The 20,261-nt window shown below is 41.4% G+C and overlaps 1 long non-coding RNA gene across 1 annotated transcript in view; it reads left to right on the plus strand.

Annotated features, from left to right (window-relative positions):
- The first annotated feature begins 3,502 nt into the window (after positions 1-3,502).
- LOC139025248 (uncharacterized) overlaps positions 3,503-20,261 on the plus strand; it is a 44,654-nt gene continuing 27,895 nt past the window's right edge. Inside the window, exons 1-2 of the long non-coding RNA XR_011476732.1 lie at positions 3,503-3,640; positions 12,465-12,510. This is a non-coding gene — a long non-coding RNA (uncharacterized lncRNA). The remainder of the gene's footprint in view (positions 3,641-12,464; positions 12,511-20,261) is intronic.

Here is a 20,261-nt window from a genome sequence, read left to right on the forward strand (position 1 = left end):
TGTGTGTGTGTGTGTGTGTGTGTGTGTGTGTGTGTGTGTGTGTGTGTGTGTGTGTGTGTGTGTGTGTGTGTACACAGTATCTGTGCGTGCATGCATGTATAAGGTTAAGATAGATTGTTGTGCATAATGACATGGAGCATTTCCTGCTATCGCCAGTAAGATCTGTGGAACCACAATTATAGTGTGCACGTGTGTTATAAGAACATCACACTCAAGGCTCATTATCACTGGAATCAGTCACGTGACTAGACAGTAGTTTCCTGCCACTTAGTCAATGTGTCAGCCATTTGAAGACCACTCTTATCTTTGTGTTGTTATACCACTCTAAGACATTACATAGAGGTTTGATTTAATGGAAGTGTACAGTAGTAACCCTGCTGTGGTTTACTAAGGCCTGTGTCTAGTGGGTCAGTCCTACTGTCACAGTCAGTTGTCCTGAGTGTGTGGCATCCAGATCACCCTGGGTAAGGTTAAGGTGATGGGATACAATTCAAATGAATACTTTTAGAGATTCATAAAATTATGAGGTCTGCGTTAATAAGTTGAAGAGAATGAGGAAGTCTATGAATGTTTATTTTACAGTTGTTCATTTTTCAGATATAAAAGAGATACACACAAAGACACACACACATACGACAACAAAGCAATTATCAGTCGGCCTTGTGCTGTGTGGAATGCAGTTGCTGCCAAGGGCCAAACAATGTTTTGTTTTGCAATAACAAACGCACAAACCGGTAGCAGAAATTACACCACAGTAAGCTACTATCCATGCAGTTGTTACTGGTTCGGCTAACACATTCTCACAGCTATCTAGTCACGCGGCCCAAGCATTGAATTTACCCAATCACTCTGCACCTTAAAGGGATTCTCCTGTACTTTTGTATACTTTTTAGCCAGTAGTTCTGAAAGTAGCGCCCTTGACCCAAAAGTGGTCCCCAAAAATTGTGTACAACATCACATATGTGCAGATATGTGCACCATGCCATTTCTCTCGCTCTGCTGTGTAGGATTATTGCTATCTGCCATTCCAATGGCGAAGGGCTGAATCTCATTAGCTGGAACTTGAATTGCTAGGGGGCTGGCCCACGTGGGGGGAAATGGCGCAGCACAGCTTCCAGAAAACAGACATAAAATGAATTCAGCAATTAATACATTTGAGCTCTCTTTCTAGAAACAAAGATAATGACTGTGCAAACTGTTCAAATAACCATATCCTTATTTTTTCTATGGATTCATTCATGCAAATTTTGTGGCAATAATAAGTACACATAATTTACATGGAAAAACTGAAGAGTGGGGCAGTCCTGCTCATTCTGTAGAAGTGTTATTTCATGCAAAACAGAATAAATGGCTGTTCAATACAGATTTACGCTGGTAATTAAACAAGCATATTGAAGGGGTAGGCTMATGGCTATATCATAATCTACATAATCTACATCACTTTTGGCTCTCAGAGTATAGGCTAACCATACTGAATGTTAATTTTTCCCAGCAATGTTTCACAGAAACAGTAATAACAATGGTCAGTGATCTTTTTGTATTTTGTTTAAAAGGTGGAGGGCCTCCTATTTGCTTTCCTTYTGTAAATGTTTTTCTCATTGAATATTTTTGCAACATTCAGCCTCAGGGTACAGTTATGAAGAGATGCACCTGCTATTCTCCTCGTCTCGCCTTTTTAGATAATTTGTCTGATATAGACACAATATAGGGTGAATTCTGAATAAGTGGGACACTTTTAGAATTTCTGTCTTCTGTAACCTCTTTCAACATCTATCCAACATATTAGCCCAACACATGGTACATTTCTGAAATCCTCAAGATGTTTCCTAATCACACAAAAAAAGCTAATGTTGATATAATATTTACAGGGGGCTTGACACACCCATCTGTGTACACTGAGTCAAAACCATATTTTCAGTTCACATTTGGTAGACTGGGACAGCAGGCTAGATAAGCTGGACACCATTATTATAGTCCTAATTGTACTCCAATGACAATTCAATGACATTTTGTGTGATTAGGAAACATCTGAGGATTACAGAAATGGATCATGTGTTGGGCTAATATGTTGGATAGATGTCTGAAGAGGTTACAGAMGACAGAAATGCAAGAATTCTGAATTCACTTAAATAAGAAAAAATAAACAGGATATAGTACTTCAATAACCAGATCCCTGCCTAACCTAAGTACAGGGGGTCCCTAATGTAAACTGGACCTCTTTCATCCATTGGAATAGCCTTTAAGACTGTTCAACTCTTGCTACTGCATGCTGTCCTACTATAGCTAGCTATGGCTGATATTACAGGACAACAACCAAACATGACTGAATGACAAAATTTAAACATACTGTAATATTGGCAACTTTTTAATGTATTTTGATGCACCAGTACCTAGTATGCACATTCACATCAGAATTTGGCACTGTGCATTATTTATGACAGTTTTATAACCTTAACAACAAAACAGAAAACAAATCTGTTGCTGATTTTATCATGTGCTTCGTGGGGTGAGCTTCCTGTTTGAAGCTTGCTCTGCCACCCTCTATGATGTCACTCCAATTAATTGATATGATTTTGATCATGTGGTTTCTCTGCAAGGGCTTAGAAACAAKAGTTTACATTTTCTCTTGTCAGACCAGGAAATAAACATGTCAGGATTGTTTTATTGTGTTTGTTTTATTGTCACATACACCAAATAAGTTCAGTGAAATGTGTTGTTTTACAGGGTCAGCCATAGTAGTATGGCACCTCTGGAGCAAATTATAGTTAAATGACTTGCTCAAGGGCACATTGACAGATGTTCACATAGTCGGCTCTGGTATTTGAACCAGCAACCTTCGGTTACTGGCCCAATCGTCTAAATGCTAGACTACCTGCCACCCTAAACTTACAGTTTGGGGTTTTAGGCTGGATTTCTGTATAAGCACTTTGTGACATCTGCTGATGTAAAAAGGGCTTTATAAATACATTTGATTTGATCATTTGATTTGATCTATGGTCTCAAGAAGAGGGTCATTTAGAGAGGGCTCTACTTAGGCTACTCAAGTATCAACATTTATACCAACATGACAAGGCCTCTCAAAAAAAGCATTGCATTTGTATTTGTGGGCTGCTGTTAGTGGGATGAGCACACACACACACACACACACACACAGCACACCACGCACGCACGCACGCACGCACGCACACACACACACACCCAACACACACACACACACACACACACACACCACACACACACACACACACACACACACACACACACACACACACAGCCAAATGTAGTATGTAACATTAAAATGTTCCCTTACAACCTGTCATTTATCTGAGCCGCGCACACACACACACACACACACATGCACGCACGTACACTAGTCGCATGCACGCGCACACACAAATCCCGAGAGTGGTTCCTTATAGGAACGCATCTGGCCATTCTCCACTGGGTGGCGAGTGGTACAAGAGGAGCGGGCTCTTGGAAGGGAAGGATAAAGACAAGAGGGGAAGAGAGAGAGTTTGAGAGGAACAGAGAGAGGGCGGGAGATACAGCAGCTGTAAAAAGGAGAGAMAATCCCRGCCCAGCCTCTGCAAGCATCATTTCTCACATCGGATTTTATCCGTTCTCGTCGCAACCAATTTACGTAAGGGCATTTTCATATTTCTGTCATTTTGGCTGCAAGTGGGACTTTTGCAATGTTTTGCTGAGCACCACTTTTGTATGATTCGTTGATCTGGGTGTCTAGTAATTTACAGTATTGGAGAGAGAAAAACGTTCGCTTGTTTTCATATTGGTGGTTGAAACCCGTGAGAATATTCCACTCCCAGAGGTCGTTCTGGAAACTAGATTGCAGAAACAGCGGCAAATCTTGTGGGTTGTTTTCGAAAGGGTCGTTCTTGGTTTGATGTAAAATAACATTATAGCTCGTGTACAAGCATGCACAACACGTGCATGGATGTCATATCCATCCATTACTTTCGTTTTTGTGAAATGGAACGTTAGCAGAAACGGTATATAGGCTAATCAAAGGTATGTATCCCCATTCATCTGTGGTGTAATGTTAGTCAGCTGGTTTGCTGTTTGCAGCGTCAAAAACTTGACAAATGGAGGGCAATATCGGTATTTTCTTCTCCAAGGTAGAGGCTTGCTAGCTGCTAGCTAACAGGACAGACAATCGCAGGGATACCCAGCTTGCTTGCCCATAAAAGTAGTCAGACTGGCATGCTTGCATGAGAGATGCACCACCTGCAAACTCTAAATTATTAGGGTTTAAACATATGGCAGCTACTAGCTAAATTAGATAACAAACATATGAGTTATTGAACAATAGTTTGCTCTATTTATACACGATGCTGTGGAGATGTAGATCACAATTCATGCTAACGATGTCTAGCTTGCTGACGTTAGCCAGTATTCTGATGTTTGGGGCTGTGTGTGTGTGCAGTGTGCACTCATTTGCCATGCATGTCCCGCTTCTTCCATCACAACATAAAGCAAGAGAATCAAGAAATAACAATCAGCCAATGGCTACTCTTGTCGAGCTATACTGATTTCTGTCAGTATCAGACAGCTGTTTGAGATGCATTAGTAGTGCATTTTCTGTTTTSATATTGAGAAAGGCATTCATCCAAAGTATTTTTTGTAAATAAATAACAGTCGACATGTATGTTGATGGTAAGGGATAAAAAGTGTACACAAGATACCTTGTTTTGGTTCAGTGGTGTTGTAGACGCACACCTGTACGCGGAACTGCCACCTGTTCCCGTGCACACACGGAGCCAATGTCCTGTGTGTCAAGCGTGCGGTCATTGACAGGGAGCCAGACATGTGTTTGAAGTGGCATTTAGCTGATTCCGATTATGGGGGGATAGAGACACGTTTGCCACGACTYGGTCGATATGCAATGAAGTGGCTGCTTTCTTAGATTCGACCAAGATATTCACCCTGGAAGCAAATGGCCGAATTGACCTTAAATGGAAAATGCAGTATGTTGCTGTTGGTCACTAGAACGTCAAAAAATGTCAGATTGATGAGAAAGAAAAAACATTCCATCTGCTTATGTRTTGCATGCTTTTCATCAGACACATAGGATCTCAGGAGTCTATAATGACTAAAAAAAACACCTGTTTACTACAATAAAAACASTACTGTATAACGATAGTGGTATAGTAATAGCTACTTAAAACAATGTCTTTAGATTCCTAACTCTAATGAAGTGTYTGTCTGTGTCCATTGACCATTCTGTAGCTTCTGTCACTGCATGTCTGCTGTGTGTAGGAAGAGAACCCTATCCAGGTTTATAGTATTGACACAGTGGCATAAGCACTTCGATTGTGATTAGAGAGACAAACATTGCCCTACCTACCTCCTTCGCACAAAAACCATTAGTGACCTTGGGACTATAAAGGTCTATGACATTTGGTAAAAAATGAGTTATTCACATAGAGTTGCTCTTTAGGTAATCCTTTATGCCTGCATTTATATGTGAGATATGTCAGAGAATAAAATAAGTATATTTACTATGGAGAAAAAAGGGAAAAAAATCCAAAAGTTCTATTTGCCCAAACACCTTTTGGCTTGGTGCTATAAGGTTAATTCTGAAATCCAATCTCATTGCTGGGTTGTCAATCAAAAATAATTGTATGTAAGGTGGTATACTTATTGAGTCATGAAAGAGGAAGACATTACAAAACGGTTCTGAGATCTGGGACTTGAAAAATACTCATTATCTCAAAACTATACACTGAGTGCTCTTTCCATGACATAGACTGATCAGGTGAATCCAGGTGAAAGCTATGATGTCACTTGTTAAATACACTTCAATCAGTGTAGGTGAAGGGGAGGAGACAGGTTAAAGAAAGATTTTTACGCATTGAGACAATTGAGACATGGATTATGTATGTGTGACATTCAGAGGGTGACTGGGCAAGACAAAAGATCGAAGTGCCTTTGAACGGAGTATGGTAGCAGGTGCCAGACGCACCGGTTTGATTGTGTCAAGAACTGCAACGCTGCTGTGTTTCTCACGCTCAACAGTTTCCTGTGTGTATCAAGAATGGTCCACCACCCAAAGGACATCCAGCCAACTTGACACAACTGTGGGAAGCATTGGAGTCARCATGRGCCAGCATCCCTGTGGAAAGCTTTCGACACCTTGTAGAGGCCATGCTCCAACGAATTGAGGCTGCTCTGAGGGCAAAAGGTGGTGCAACTCAATATTAGGATGTTCCTAATGTTTTGTACACCTAGTGTTCATTTTGCAGATAGAACCTTACAGTTCCAAGTCTTTGATTATTGACATAATATGTTCTGGTCCTCGTTTTTAATTACTTAAGAGTTTTTTCCACCCCTTTTTAGAAGAATGGCCATAACGTAAGTTCTTTATGGTAAGAACAAATGAATACAGGTTTCTTAGAGCATGTTTAAAGCCCTTAGKACTAGGAGAGGCATAGCTGCTTTTGTCTTGTTCTATATCAATACGGAAACCTGCATGGAAGGGGCATTTTTCAAAAATTACATAACTTACCACATTTTATTGGTAAATAGCAAGTAATTTACTGACTTTGGGAGTCAGAGACCAGAAAAATATATCAGTTTACTCATCCAGAGCTAAGCTTTAGCAATGTTGTTAGTTCTCCATAGGATAATATAGTGTATTTGTCATTTTAGGGAACTATCGCTTTAACAATGTGTGATGAACATGAATGAATATATTTGATGACATGATTAGAAAGAGGGAAGGGTATTCTCTTTATTTAATCATTASAAATCTGTACTTTTCTCTTGTAATTGAAATCATTTTAACATTCTGTGTCAGATAGGACCTTATGGTTGAACCCAGATTGACATTTCAGAGCCATAAGGTTCTATCTGCGACTGCACCCCCCTCTGCACTTTAGGTACCTTTACGGTGAGGACTACAAAACAGATCGGATACCTGAGATGTGAAAACTTTAATGCTCAATATCTCAGAACATTGCTTTGCTCAGATATAACCTTATATGTCTCAAATGACCTTACCTGCATGGTTTAGGAGCCACCGTAGCCTAAAGCGGATTCTGATGAAGGGAGTAGGGCTAAGAAGCTTAGCGGCTGTGTTTTTTCGGGTCAGAGGGTATGGTTATTGTTATGAGGGGAAAGCTTATACTGATTCAGGGCGTTTGTTCGTTGGCCAAGGCTCAGATTATGGTGCTTGTGTAAAATCTGTCTGTGCCATATTGTACAGGTTGTTTGGAAAGGTGATATATTTGGCTGCTATTACACAATGCAGTGATTTTGTGATGAATATTGACTGTGTTGTGTTAATGGGATGGCTGATGCTTCATTGTGAATCAGGTTGCTGTGTGTGTTTCTCAACTTCAGGGCCGTTGAGTCCCTGAAAAGGGAGACCGGTTTAGGCAGCTAAAAAGTGCTTGTTTTAATCTCAAATCTCCAAGGAGGAAATGGTATTTGTCTGACAGCAGCTGGCTGACAGTAGCTTGCTGCTGGTGCCTGGCTCAGAAATAAAGAAATAAATGCTGAACCAAGGCAAGTGATGTGAAAAAAAGCATCACAATAGATTTATTCCAGAATTGTAGACACAAAATAAACCAAATGCAATGCCATGACAAAGTATCATGTTTAGGTGAGCTGTAAAACTGGAAATAAAGATTGGGGTGGACCTAAAAGCACTCTCAGGCATTTCCTTAGCTGATCACATGTCTGAAATGACATTGGCAAAACAAACAGATAGGATTGCTATGAGTCACACCGTTTACCCTGCTGCCTTCAAAACTAGAAGGATACTTGTGTGGCTCTGTATCTAGTGGTAGATACACTAGATACAGATGGTCCCCCATCTCTCTCACACACACACACACACACACAGTTAAAATAGTCAAAGATGTATTGCATACTTTTCTTCAATATTGATTTATTGCATATTGATTTGTTGCATATTTGTTAATCAGTAAATCAGTGATGTTTGTTAAGTGTTCAAACGTAAACGTTGGCTGGTCTTCAGACCTGCTGCATGATGCTGTTTAGAGGAGGGAGTCCCCTAGCTCTGCTGTACTGGTCTGGCTGTGGAGATGTCAATCAGAAAACACACACACACAGGCCAATGATTGTTGTGTTTGGAGATACTGGCAGTGGTATCATGGTCATGACTGCGTCAGTGGTGGTTGTGTTTGTCTGTGTTTGGGTCTTCCCACATGGGATTTTGATATCGGCGAGGTAACCAACATCGTATGGAAGCAAATTATGGAAGCAAAAACCAAGCGGGACTGGAACCAGTGACCTTGTATCTATCGGTCCAACACCTACCTTGATCATCCAGTGGTGTTGCAACGGGACAGCCCGTCTGCTCTAGATCAGTCATCTGACTCCATATTTCCATCCTTTGTTTTGACTGAGGTATCATGTTTTCCTCCTGTCCTCTCTTCCTCTTCTCACACAGCTATGCTGCATTGATCCATCTATCAGCGAGATGGACATAAGGTCTGGGAAAGACAGGGTAGCCTAGCGCGCACACACACACACACGGATACATACACATCCCATTACACTGCCTCAAAAAATAAAGGGAACACTTAAACAACACAATGTAACTCCAAGTCAATCCCACTTCTGTGAAATCAACTGTCCATTAGGAAGCAACACTGATTGACAATACATTTCACATGCTGTTGTGCAAAATGGAATAGACAAAAGGTGGAAATATATGGCAATTAAGCAAGACCCCCCAAAAAGGAGTGATCTGCAGGTGGTGACCACAGACACTTCTCAGTTCCTATGCTTCCTGGTGATTTTTGGTCACTTTTGAATGCTGGCGGTGCTCTCACTCTAGTGGTAGCATGAGACGGAGTCTACAACCCACACAAGTGCTCAGGTAGTCGCAGTTCATCCCAGGATGGCACATCAAAGCGGCTGTGGCAAAAAGGTTTGCTGTGTCTGTCAGCGTAAGTGGTCCAGAGCATGGAGGGCGCTACAGGAGACAGGCCAGTACATCAGGAGACGTGGAGGAGGCCGTGGGGGCAACAACCGCGAGGACCGCTAACTCGCGTTTGTGCAAGGAGGTGCAACTGGCCAGAGCCCTGCAAAATGACTCCAGCAGGCCACAAATGTGGCATAGTACAGCATATGGTCTCCACAAGGGGTCTGAGGATTCATGCTCGGTACTAATGCAGTAGGCCTACCTCTGGCGAGCCAATGAGGGCTGTGCGGCCACCACAAAGAAATGCACCCCACACATGACTGACCCACCGCCAAGCCTGGTCTGCTGGGGATGTTGCAGGCAGCAAAGCATTCTCCACGGCGTTCCAGACTCTGTTCACGTCTGTCACATGTGTCATGTGGCTCAGTGTGACCTGCTTTCATCTGTGGATAGCACGGGCGTCAGTGGCGAATTTGCAAATCTTTGGTGTTCTCTGGGCAAATGCGCAAAAGGTCCTGACTGGTGCTGGGTCTGGTAGCACAACCCCACACTGTGGACGTCCGGGCTATACCACATCTAATGGAGTCTGTTTCTGACGCTTTTGAGCAGAACACTGCACATTTGTGGCTGCTGGAGGTTCATTTTGACAGGCTTGGCAGTGCACCTCGCTTGCACAAAGGCGGAGGATAGCGGTCCGCTGCCTGGTTGTTGCCTCCTACGGCTCCTCCACGTCTCCTGATGTACGTGGCCTGTCTCTGGTAGCGGCTGCCATGCTCGTAGACGACTAACGCTGACAGACACAGCAAACCTTTTTGCCAAGTCGCATTGATGTGCCATACCTGGATGAACTGCAACTACCTGAGGCCACTTGTGTGGTTGGTAGATCCGTCTCTCGTACCACTCGAGTGAGAGCACCGCAGATTCAAAAGTGACAAAACATAAGCCGGAAGCATAGGAACTGAGAAGTGGTCTGCTGGTCACCACCTGCAAGAATCAACTGCTTTTTTGGGGGTGTCTTGCTAATTGCCTATAATTTTCACAACCTTTGTCTATTCCATTTGCCAACAGATGTGAAAATTGTTAATTGTCAATCAGTGTTGCTTCCTAAGTGGACGTTTGATTTCACAGAAGTGTGATTGATTGGAGTTACAGTTGTTTGTTAAGTGTTCCTTTATTTTTTTGAGCAGTGTATTACACACACACACACACACACCACACACACACACACACACAACTATACACACACACACATCAACACTACACACCACACACACACACACACAGCACATATCATACACATCACATATATATACACACATCACACACACACACATACATACACATCCACATATATACACAACACACACACACACAACTTACACATCCATATATTACACACACACAACACACACACACACACACACACACACACACACCACACACACACACACATACATACACATCCACTATATATAAGTTTTGGAAAGTCGGTTAGGACATCTACTTTGTGCATGAAACAAGTCCATTTTACAACACATCGTTTACAGACAGATTATTTCACTTATAATTCACTGTATCACAATTCCAGTTGTCAGAAGTTTACATACACTAAGTTGACTGTTGCCTTTAAACAGCTTGGAAAATTCCCAAAATGATGTCATTGCTTTAGAATGCTTTAGAGATGAACGTACTTGATGCAAAAAGTGCAAGATCAATCCCAGAACAACAGCAATAAGGACCTTGGTGAAGAGCGGAGGAAAAAGGAACATAGTATCTAATACCATGTAACGAGTCCTATATCGACATACCTGAAACGGCCGCTCAGCAAGGCAAGAAGCCACTGCTCCAAAACCGCCATAGAAAAAGCCAGATACTACGGTTTTGCATCTGGCACATGGGGAACAAGGTCGTACTTTTTGGAGAAATGTCCTCTGGTTGGATGAAACAAAAATAAGAACTGCTTTGGCATACTGACCATCTGTTATGTTTTGGAGGAAAAGGGGTGAGGCTTAGAAGGCCGAAGAACACCAACCTAAACTCGTGAACCGCACGGGGGTGGTAGCATCATGTTGTGGGGGTGCTTTGCTGCAGGAGGGGACTGGTGCACTTCACAAAATAGATGGCAATCATGAGGAGGAAAATTTATGTGGATATAATTGAGCCCATCTCAAGACATCAGTCCAGGAATTAAAGCTGTCGCAAATGGTTTTTCCAAATGGACATGACCCCAAGCATACTTCCAAAGTTGGTGGGCAAGAAGGGTTAAGGACAACAAGTCAAGGTATATGGAGGTGGCCATGCAAAAGCCTGAACCCAATCTATAGACACATTTGGTGGGTAGAACTGAAAAAGCGTGTGTGAGCAAGGAGGCCTACAAACTGACTCAGTTACACACACTCTTCAGGTGTATGGGACAAAAATTCACCACGTATTGTGGGAAGCTTGTGGAGGCTACCTGAAACGTTTTGAACACCAAGTTTCAACAATTTTAAAGGCAATGCTACAAATCTATTGAGTGTATGTAAATTCTGACGTACTGGGAATGTTGAGAAGTAATAAAAGCTTGAATAAATCCTTCTTCTACTATTATTCGACATTTCACATTCTTAAAATAAAGTGGTGATCCTAACTGACCTTAAAAACAGGGAATTTTTTACTAAGGATTAAATGTACAGGATTGTGAAAACTGAGTGTTTAAATGTTATTTGGCTAAGGTGTATGTAAACTTCTGATTCAACTGTTCATACATACAGACGCTCCACACAGCTCACACAATGCCACACACAAACACCCATGATCACACACACACACACACACACACAACAACCACCAACACACACACACACCACACAACACAAAATCAACTGAAAATCGTTGAAAATAACAGACAGATTCTGATTATCTATGACGAATATTCCATTGTTTGTTTAAACACATTATATTCATAGTTTCAAGCTTTATTGTTATAGCTAACACAAAAGGATTCTTCTCCAAGCCTCCATTGTGGATATTATAATTTACTGGGTGTTTTTCCTTGGCTGGGGAGTGGGGCGCGGGAGGTGTGTGTGTGTCAGTCTGTCTGTCTGTCTCCAGTCCATCTGTGAGGTTCATGTCCATAGGTTTAATGATTTTTCTTGATTTAGGGGAGGCTCTAAATGTCCAGAGCTTTTGCCGGCTGACTTGTTCTTAAAAGCCCAGTCCAGTCAAAAACTATTTTGCTTGTGTTTTTATACATTTCCACACTATGAGTTTTGGAATAATACTGTCAAAATAGAACAATTATGATAATTTCCTTTTAGTGTTAACAGCTGTTTTGAAAAGACCACCCGAAACCAGGCGGTAAGTTAGTTGATAGACAATAAGAAAAGAGAGTTCCAAACGTCTCTGCGATAAGCTAGTTTCAGTTTTTCCCTCCCCACTCAGAACTCCAGACAGTCCTAGTTAAAATTATTGCTTTAGACATTGATCTTTGCTAAGAAGCATTTTTAAATGATTTGATATTGAGATAACAACGGCTGCAATGGGCCTTTAAATGTTCCTCTCTGTCCTACAGGCCAAGATATGAGTTTCACCCACTGAAGTTATTTCATGCTTGAATGGTAAGTTGGAGAGTTATATTAGACCTAATACATTGGTGTTAACAGTAAGTGCTGTTAAACTCTTAGTCTTTTCGGTGTCTTTCTAGAACTCCTTTGGCTGTTGCATATGAAACACACATCATGTTAGATGACGTTTCTCTGTAGAGTGGAAATCTTTTTGGGTTGGAAACATGTTTGTGAACTACAGCCTGCCCTTAATGACAGAGATACAACGTCCTATGTAATCTATACATGTAGGAGCAGGAGATCTTCTCTGTACTGTTGAATGTGGAGGAGGGAAACCAAACATTATTCAGTAAACCTTTGTGTGTAAATACCATCTCCAGCTTCCCTTTTTTTTTGTTTTTTGTTAGTCTCCTCTCCTTCCACAACGATTCTCGTTGGTGGAAGGAGAGGAGGACCAAAATGCATCGTGGTAAGTGTTCGTCATATTTAATTAAAACTGAACACTACACAAACAACAATGAGGAAAACAAAAATGAAACAGTTCTGCAGGTGACATACACTAAACAGAAAACATTCACCCACAACAACATGGAAAACAGGCTACCTAAATATGGCTCCCAATCAGAGACCAACGATAAACAGCTGCCTCTGATTGGGGAAACCACACCAGGTCAAACGCATAGAAAACAAACAACCTAGAAAAAAGAACATAGACTGCCCACCCCACTCACCCCTGACCAACCTAACACAAAAGACATTAAAAAAAGACCTAAGTTCAGGGATTTTTTTTTCTTCTTCTTTATTTATAGGAAATGTATTGTGTCCCCTATTTTAAACTGAGTTGGACAATCATTTATTCTATCTATGCTCTATTTTAAACTGGTGGACAATCATTTATTCACCTATCTATGCCTTTTTAAACTGTGAGTGGACAGTCATTTAATTCACTATTATGCTATTTTAAACTGAGTGGACATCATTTATTCACTATCTATGCCTATTTTAAACTGTGAGTGGACAGTCATTTATTCAATATCTATGCTATTTTAAACTGTGAGTGGACAGTCATTTATTCACTATCTATGCCTATTTTAACTCGAGTGGACAATCATTTATTCACTATCTATGCCTATTTTAAACTGTGAGTGGACAGTCATTTCACTATCTATGCTATTTTAAACTGAGTGGAAATCATTTATTCACTATCTATGCCTATTTTAAACTGTGAGTGGACAGTCATTTATTCTATCCTATGCCTATTTTAAACTGAGTGGACATCATTTATTCACTATTATGCCTATTTTAAACTGAGTGAGACAATCCAGTTTATTCACTATGCCTAGCCTATTTTAAACTGTAGTGACAGTCATTCCTATCCAAGCCTACTTTAAGGTGGTGGACAGTCTTTATTCACTATCTAAACTCAGTGCAGTCTTCTCAAATCAAAATCAAACATTTGTTACAAGAGCAGACTGAGACGAGGAGACGGGGATGAAGTAACCAAGGTATTTATTGACACACGGGGGGAGATGAAGTGCAGGTCAGTGGAAGCTTGGGCGGGAAGCTGAAAACCAGGTGCGGAAGCTGAGGCTGGAGCGAGAGGGGTTGAGACAGGTAAGCAGGTCCGGAGGCTGAGGCTGGAGCGAGAGGGGTTGAGACAGGTAAGCAGGTCCGGAGGCTGAGGCTGGAGCGAGAGGGGTTGAGACAGGGTAAGCAGGTCCGGAGGGGAATCCAAGGGAGTAGTAGAGTGGGGAATCCAGGACAGAGTAGCAGGATGATGGGACTGGAGACTGGGACCAGAGTCAGAGCTGGCAGAACTGTAGCTGAGAGGAACACAGCGTCAGGCAAGGAAAACAGGCACCACGATGAGCCGAGGGGGTGGAGGAGCTGCTGCAGGAGGAGACAGGGGACTGGAGCAGACASGTTTAATCAGGGATACATGGAAGGTAGGATGGATCCTGAGAGAGGCTGGGAGTTTCAGGYGCACCTCAGAGTGGTTAATGACCCGGTCAATTTCAAAGGGAYCAATGAATCGGGGGCAATGTTTCTTCGATGCCACCTTCAATGGCAGGTCCTTCGATGAGAGCCATACCTTTTGACCCGGGKTGTAGACTAGAGCAGAGGCYCGGCGACAGTTAGCTTGGGACTGGGTCCTGTCGGAAGCACAAAGAAGGGCTGCMCGGGCCTTCCTCCAGGTACGGTGACAACGGCGCAGATGATCCTAGACAGAGGGAACCGCAACCTCAACCTCTTGGTCGGGGAACAAGGGATGTTGGTAACCCAGAGCACACTCAAAGAAAAAAAGAACGAGGCATAACCTTTATTGACTCGCATTGGCAGTGTGATCCTAGATGAACATCACTATAAAGCACTTGTGATGGGTTGTAGACCTTACGTTCTCATGTACCACTAGTGAGAGCACCGCAGCATGTAACCAAAGTGACTCAAATACATAGCCAGGAAGCCATAGGAATGAGAAGTGGTCTTCGGTCACACGTTTGCAAATCACTCCTTTTTGTGGGGGGTGTTTGCTAATTGCTATATTTTCCACACTTTTGTCTATTCAATTTGCAACAGCATGTGAAATTTAATTGTCACTCCATGTGTTCTAAGTGGCACATTTGATTTCAGCAGAAGTGGGTGATTGACATTGGAGTTACATTGTGTTGTTTTAAGTGTTCCCTTATTTTTTTGACGCATGTATCACAACATTCACACCACACACACACACACTGTGACCACACACATAATAATACAACACCCATACACACAACACACATTCACACAAGCACAACCAACCTAACCAATCCATATATTCAGGTCCATACAACAAATACATAGGCACATCATGTATCCACTCACCACACACAGTGTTACATATACACATCCACATATATATGACCCCAACACACACACTAATTAAACAACACCGATAACACACACGACACTCACACACACAGACAGCACACGTACACTACATTCCAATATATATACGTTTTGGAAAGATCGGATTGGACATTACTTTGTGGCAGAACAGTCATTTTTACACAAATATTTTTAAGACAGATTATTTAATTTAATTCACGGTGTATTACAATTCCAGTTGGTTCAGAAGTTTAACATACAACTAAGTTGAACTTGTGCCTTAAAACAGTCTTGGAAATTCACCAAATGATGCATTGTTTTTAGAAAAAAATGCTTATGAGATGAAAACGTATTTGCTGCAAAAAGTGAAATCAAGTCCAGAAACACAGACAAGGATGTGAAGATGCTGGAAGGAACGGACAATAGTATTATATCCACTGTAAACGGGTCTTAATAGACATAACTAGGCGTCAGCAAGGAAGAACTATGCTCAGTAAACCGCCATAAAAAAGCACGACTACGGGTGTTAACGGTTTGCATCTGCAATTTGGGAATAGATCGTCTTTTTTGGAGAATGATGTCCTTTGTTGGATGATAAAACATAAAATTAGAATGTTTTGCTCCCATAAATTGACTACGTTATGTTTGGTAGGAAATAGGGGGAGGCTTGCAAGCGAAGAACACGCATCTATACGTTGAGACACGAGATGGGTAGCATCTGTTGTGGGGGGTGCTATTCCTGCAGGAGGGACTTGGTGCAACTTCAATAAATAGAGGATCATGAGGCTGGATAATTTATGTCGGAGTATAATTGATTAGTTTCAATTCTCATAGAAATAGCTCATGAAGTTAGCTTGGTGCTATATGGGTTTCAATTGGACAATGGACCTTCACAGCATACTCCAAAGATTGGTGCAAAGGCTTACAGTGACAATAGTAAGGTATTGGAGTGGCCAATCACTAAGCTCTGACCTCAATCTTTATGATAATTTGGTAGATAGAATGAAAAAGCGTGTGTGAGCAAGGAGGCTAAACCTATGACTCAGTTACAACAGCTCTTGTCAGGGGTATGGGCCAAAATTCACTAATTATTGTGGGAAACTTGTGGAGGGCTACTCGAAACGTTTGACCCAAGTTCACAATTAAAGGCAATGCTACAAATACTAATTGAGTGTATGTAAACTTCTGACTGATACTGGGAATGTGGATGAAAGAAATAAATGACATGAAATATATTTCTCTACTATTATTTACTGAAACATTCACAATCTTTAAATAAAAGGGTAATCCATGAGCTAAAGAAGGGAATTTTTACTAAGGATTAAATGTCGGATTGTGAAAAACTGGTTTAAATGTATTGGCTAAGGTGTAATGTAAACTTCTGACTTCAACTGTTTAATTACATAGATGCTAACACGCTGCTAGCGTTCGACGTGACACACATCACAACACACACACAACTACACACACACACACAACCACTGAAAATCAGGTTGAAAATAAACAACAGATCCTGATTATTAGTGACGAATAGTTATTTGTTTGTTTAAAGACACATTATGATTCATAGCTTTAAGCTTATTGGTTTAGCTATACAAAACAGGATTCTCTTCCCAAGCTCCATTGTGGATATTATAATTTACTGGGGCTGTTTTTCTTGGCTGGGAGAGTGGGGCCGCGAGGTGTGTGTGGTCAGTCTGTGTTCTGTCTCCAGTCCATCTGTGAGGTATGATTAGGTTTTAAATGATTTTCTTGATTTATGGGGGCTTCTACATGTCCTAGAGCTTTTTGCCGCTGGACTTGTTTTAAAGCCAGTCCAGTTCAAAAACTAGATTTGCTTGTGTTTTTATATTAAGCATTTCCACACTATAGTTTGGATGAATAACTGTCAAAATACGAACATTATGATAATTTCTTTTAGTGTTAAAGCTGTTTTGAAAAGACCACCGAAACCAGGCGGTAAGTTAGTTGATAGACAATAAGAAAGAGAGAGTTCAAACGTCTCTGAGATAACAGCTAGTTTTCAGTTTTCCCCTCCCCACTCAGAACCACTCCCAGACAGTCCTTAGTTAATTATTGCTTTAGACATTGATTTTGCTAAGAAGCATTTTTAAATGATTGATATTGAGGATAACACGACTGCATCGGCTTAAATGTTCCGCCTCTGTCACAGGCAAATATGAGTTTCACCCACTGAAGTTATTATCGTGAACTGGTAAGTTGGAGAGTTATATTAGACAATCTATTGGTGTTAACAGTTGTTTAAAACTCTTAGTCTTTTCGGTGGTCTTTCTAGAACTCCTTTGGCTGTTGCATATGAAACACACATCATGTTAGATGACGTTTCTCTGTAGAGTGGAAATCTTTTTGGGTTTGGTAACATGTTGTGGAACTAACGCTGCCCTTAATGACAGAGATAACACGTCTATGTAATACTATAATGAGGAGCAGGAGATCTTCTCTGTACTGTGTTGAATTGTGGGAGGAGTGGAACCAAACATTATTCAGTATATTTGTGGAATACCATCTCCAGTTCCTCACTACTTTTTTTTTGTTTTGTTAGGTCTCCTCTCCTTCCACCAACGATTCTCGTGTGTGAAGGGAGGAGGACACAAATGCATCGTGGTAAGGTTTCGTCATATTTAATTAAAACTGAACACTACACAAAACAACAATGAGGAAAACAAAAATAACAGTTCTGCCAAGGTGAAATTACACTAAACAGAAAACATTCACCCACACACACAATGAAAACAGCTACCTAAAATATGGTCCCAATCAGAGCAACGATAAACAGCTGCTCTGATTGGGAACCAACCAGGTCAAACGCATAGAAAACAAAACCAGAAAAAAGAACATAGACGCCACCCCAACACTCAAGCCTGACCAACTAACACAAAACATTAAAAAAGAACTAAGGTCAGGGATTTTTTTTCTTTTTTTAATTTATAAGAGAATGTTGTAGTCCTAATTTTAAACTGAGTGGAAATCATTTATTCACTATCTATGCCTATTTTAAAACTGAGTGGAACAATCATTTATATTCTATCCTATTTTTTATTTAAACTGTGAGTGGACAGTATATTATTCACTATCATATGCTATTTTAAACTGAGTGGACAATCTTTTATTCACTATCATATGCCTATTTTAAACTGTGAGTGGACAGTCATTTATTCACTATCTATGCTATTTTAAACTGTGAGTGGACAGTCATTTATTCATATATCTATGCCTATTTAAACTGAGTGGACAATCATTTTATTCACTATCTATGCCTATTTTAACTGTGAGTGAGAGTCATTTATCCTATCTATGCCTATTTTAAACTGAGTGGACAATCATTATTCTACATCTATGCCTATTTAAACTGTGAGTGGAGCTACATTTATACACTACTTGCCTATTTTTAACTGAGTGGACAATCATTTATTACACTATCTAATGCTATTTTAAACTGAGTGGGGATCAATATTTATTCACTATCTATGCCTATTTTAAACTGTGAGTGGAAGTACATTCATATCAAGCCTATTTTAAATTGTGGGCTAGCGACAAGTCATTTATTACTATCCTAAAACTCAGTGCAGTTATTCTCAAATAATAAAATCAAAACATTTGTTAATAGAGCAGACTGAGACGAGGAGACGGGATGAAGTAACCAAGGTTTTATTGAAAACGGGGGGAGATGAAGTGAGTAGTGGGAAGCTTGGGCGGGAAGCTGAAACCAGGTTGGCGGAAGCTGGGCTGGAGCGAGAGGGGTTGAGACAGGTAGCAGGTCGAGGCTGAGGCTGGAGCGAGAGGGTTGAGACAGGTAAGCAGGTCCGGGCTGAGGCTGAGCGAGAGGGGTTGAGACAAGGGTAAGCAGGTGGAGGGGATCCAGGAGAGTAGTAGAGTGGGAATCCAGGACAATAGGTGAAAGGATATTGGGACTGGAGACTGGGACCAGAGTCAGAGCTGGCAGAACGTAGCTGAGAGGGAACACAGCGTCAGGCAAGGAAAACAGGCACCACGATGAGCGAGGGGGTGGAGGAGCTGCTGCAGAGAGGAAGGAAGGGGACTGGAGCAGACAGGTGTTTAATCAGGGGGATACATGGAAGGTAGGATGGATCTGAGAGAGGCTGGGAGTTTCAGGTGCACTCAGAGTGGTTAATGACCGGTCAATTTCAAAGGGACCAATGAATGGGGAGATGTTTCTTCGGATGCCACTTCAATGGCAGGTCTTCGATGAGAGCCATACTTTTGACCGGGGTGTAGCTAGAGCAGAGGCTGGGGACAGTTAGGCTGGGACTGGGGGTCTGTCGGAAGCACAAAGAAGGGCTGGGGGGCTTCCTCAGGTCGTGAAACGGCGCAGATGATCCTAGACAGAGGGACCGAACCAAACTCTTTGGTAGGGAATTATTAAGATTATGTGGGTCCCAGAGCATCTGGTTACCAATCTGGGTTACGAAGGGTGACATACTGACGGAGGCGTTGATGAGGGGTTGTGTTGGGATATTCAACCCAGGGTATGTGAGCGCACAAGGATGAAGGATTAGCAGAAGTCAAGCAGCGTAGGGCAGTCTCCATCTCTTGGTGGCCCGTTCAGTCTGGCGTGTGTCGTGGTGATATCCAGAAGAAAAGACTGACATTGATACCAAGAGCTGAACAGAAGGATCTTGTACCTGGAGGTAAATGGGGTCCTCTGTTAAACGATGTCAGATGTCAACATGCTTTGTAAACAACATGTGAAATGTATATTTACAGCACTTCACTAAATGCAGAGCGAAAGAAAATAGAGAAATAATATAAAGTAAATCCGTAATAATAAAGTAGATAATAGTGGTCATAGAGTAATGAACTGGCTTGTGCAGGGGTACGGAGTAATTGGGGTAGATATAGTACATACACTATATAATAAAATTATGGAGCACCTTCAAATTAGGGGATTTTGGTTAATC

This window comes from Salvelinus sp. IW2-2015, unplaced genomic scaffold (assembly GCF_002910315.2).
Source record: "Salvelinus sp. IW2-2015 unplaced genomic scaffold, ASM291031v2 Un_scaffold2421, whole genome shotgun sequence".
Classification (NCBI taxonomy): Eukaryota; Metazoa; Chordata; class Actinopteri; order Salmoniformes; family Salmonidae; genus Salvelinus; species Salvelinus sp. IW2-2015.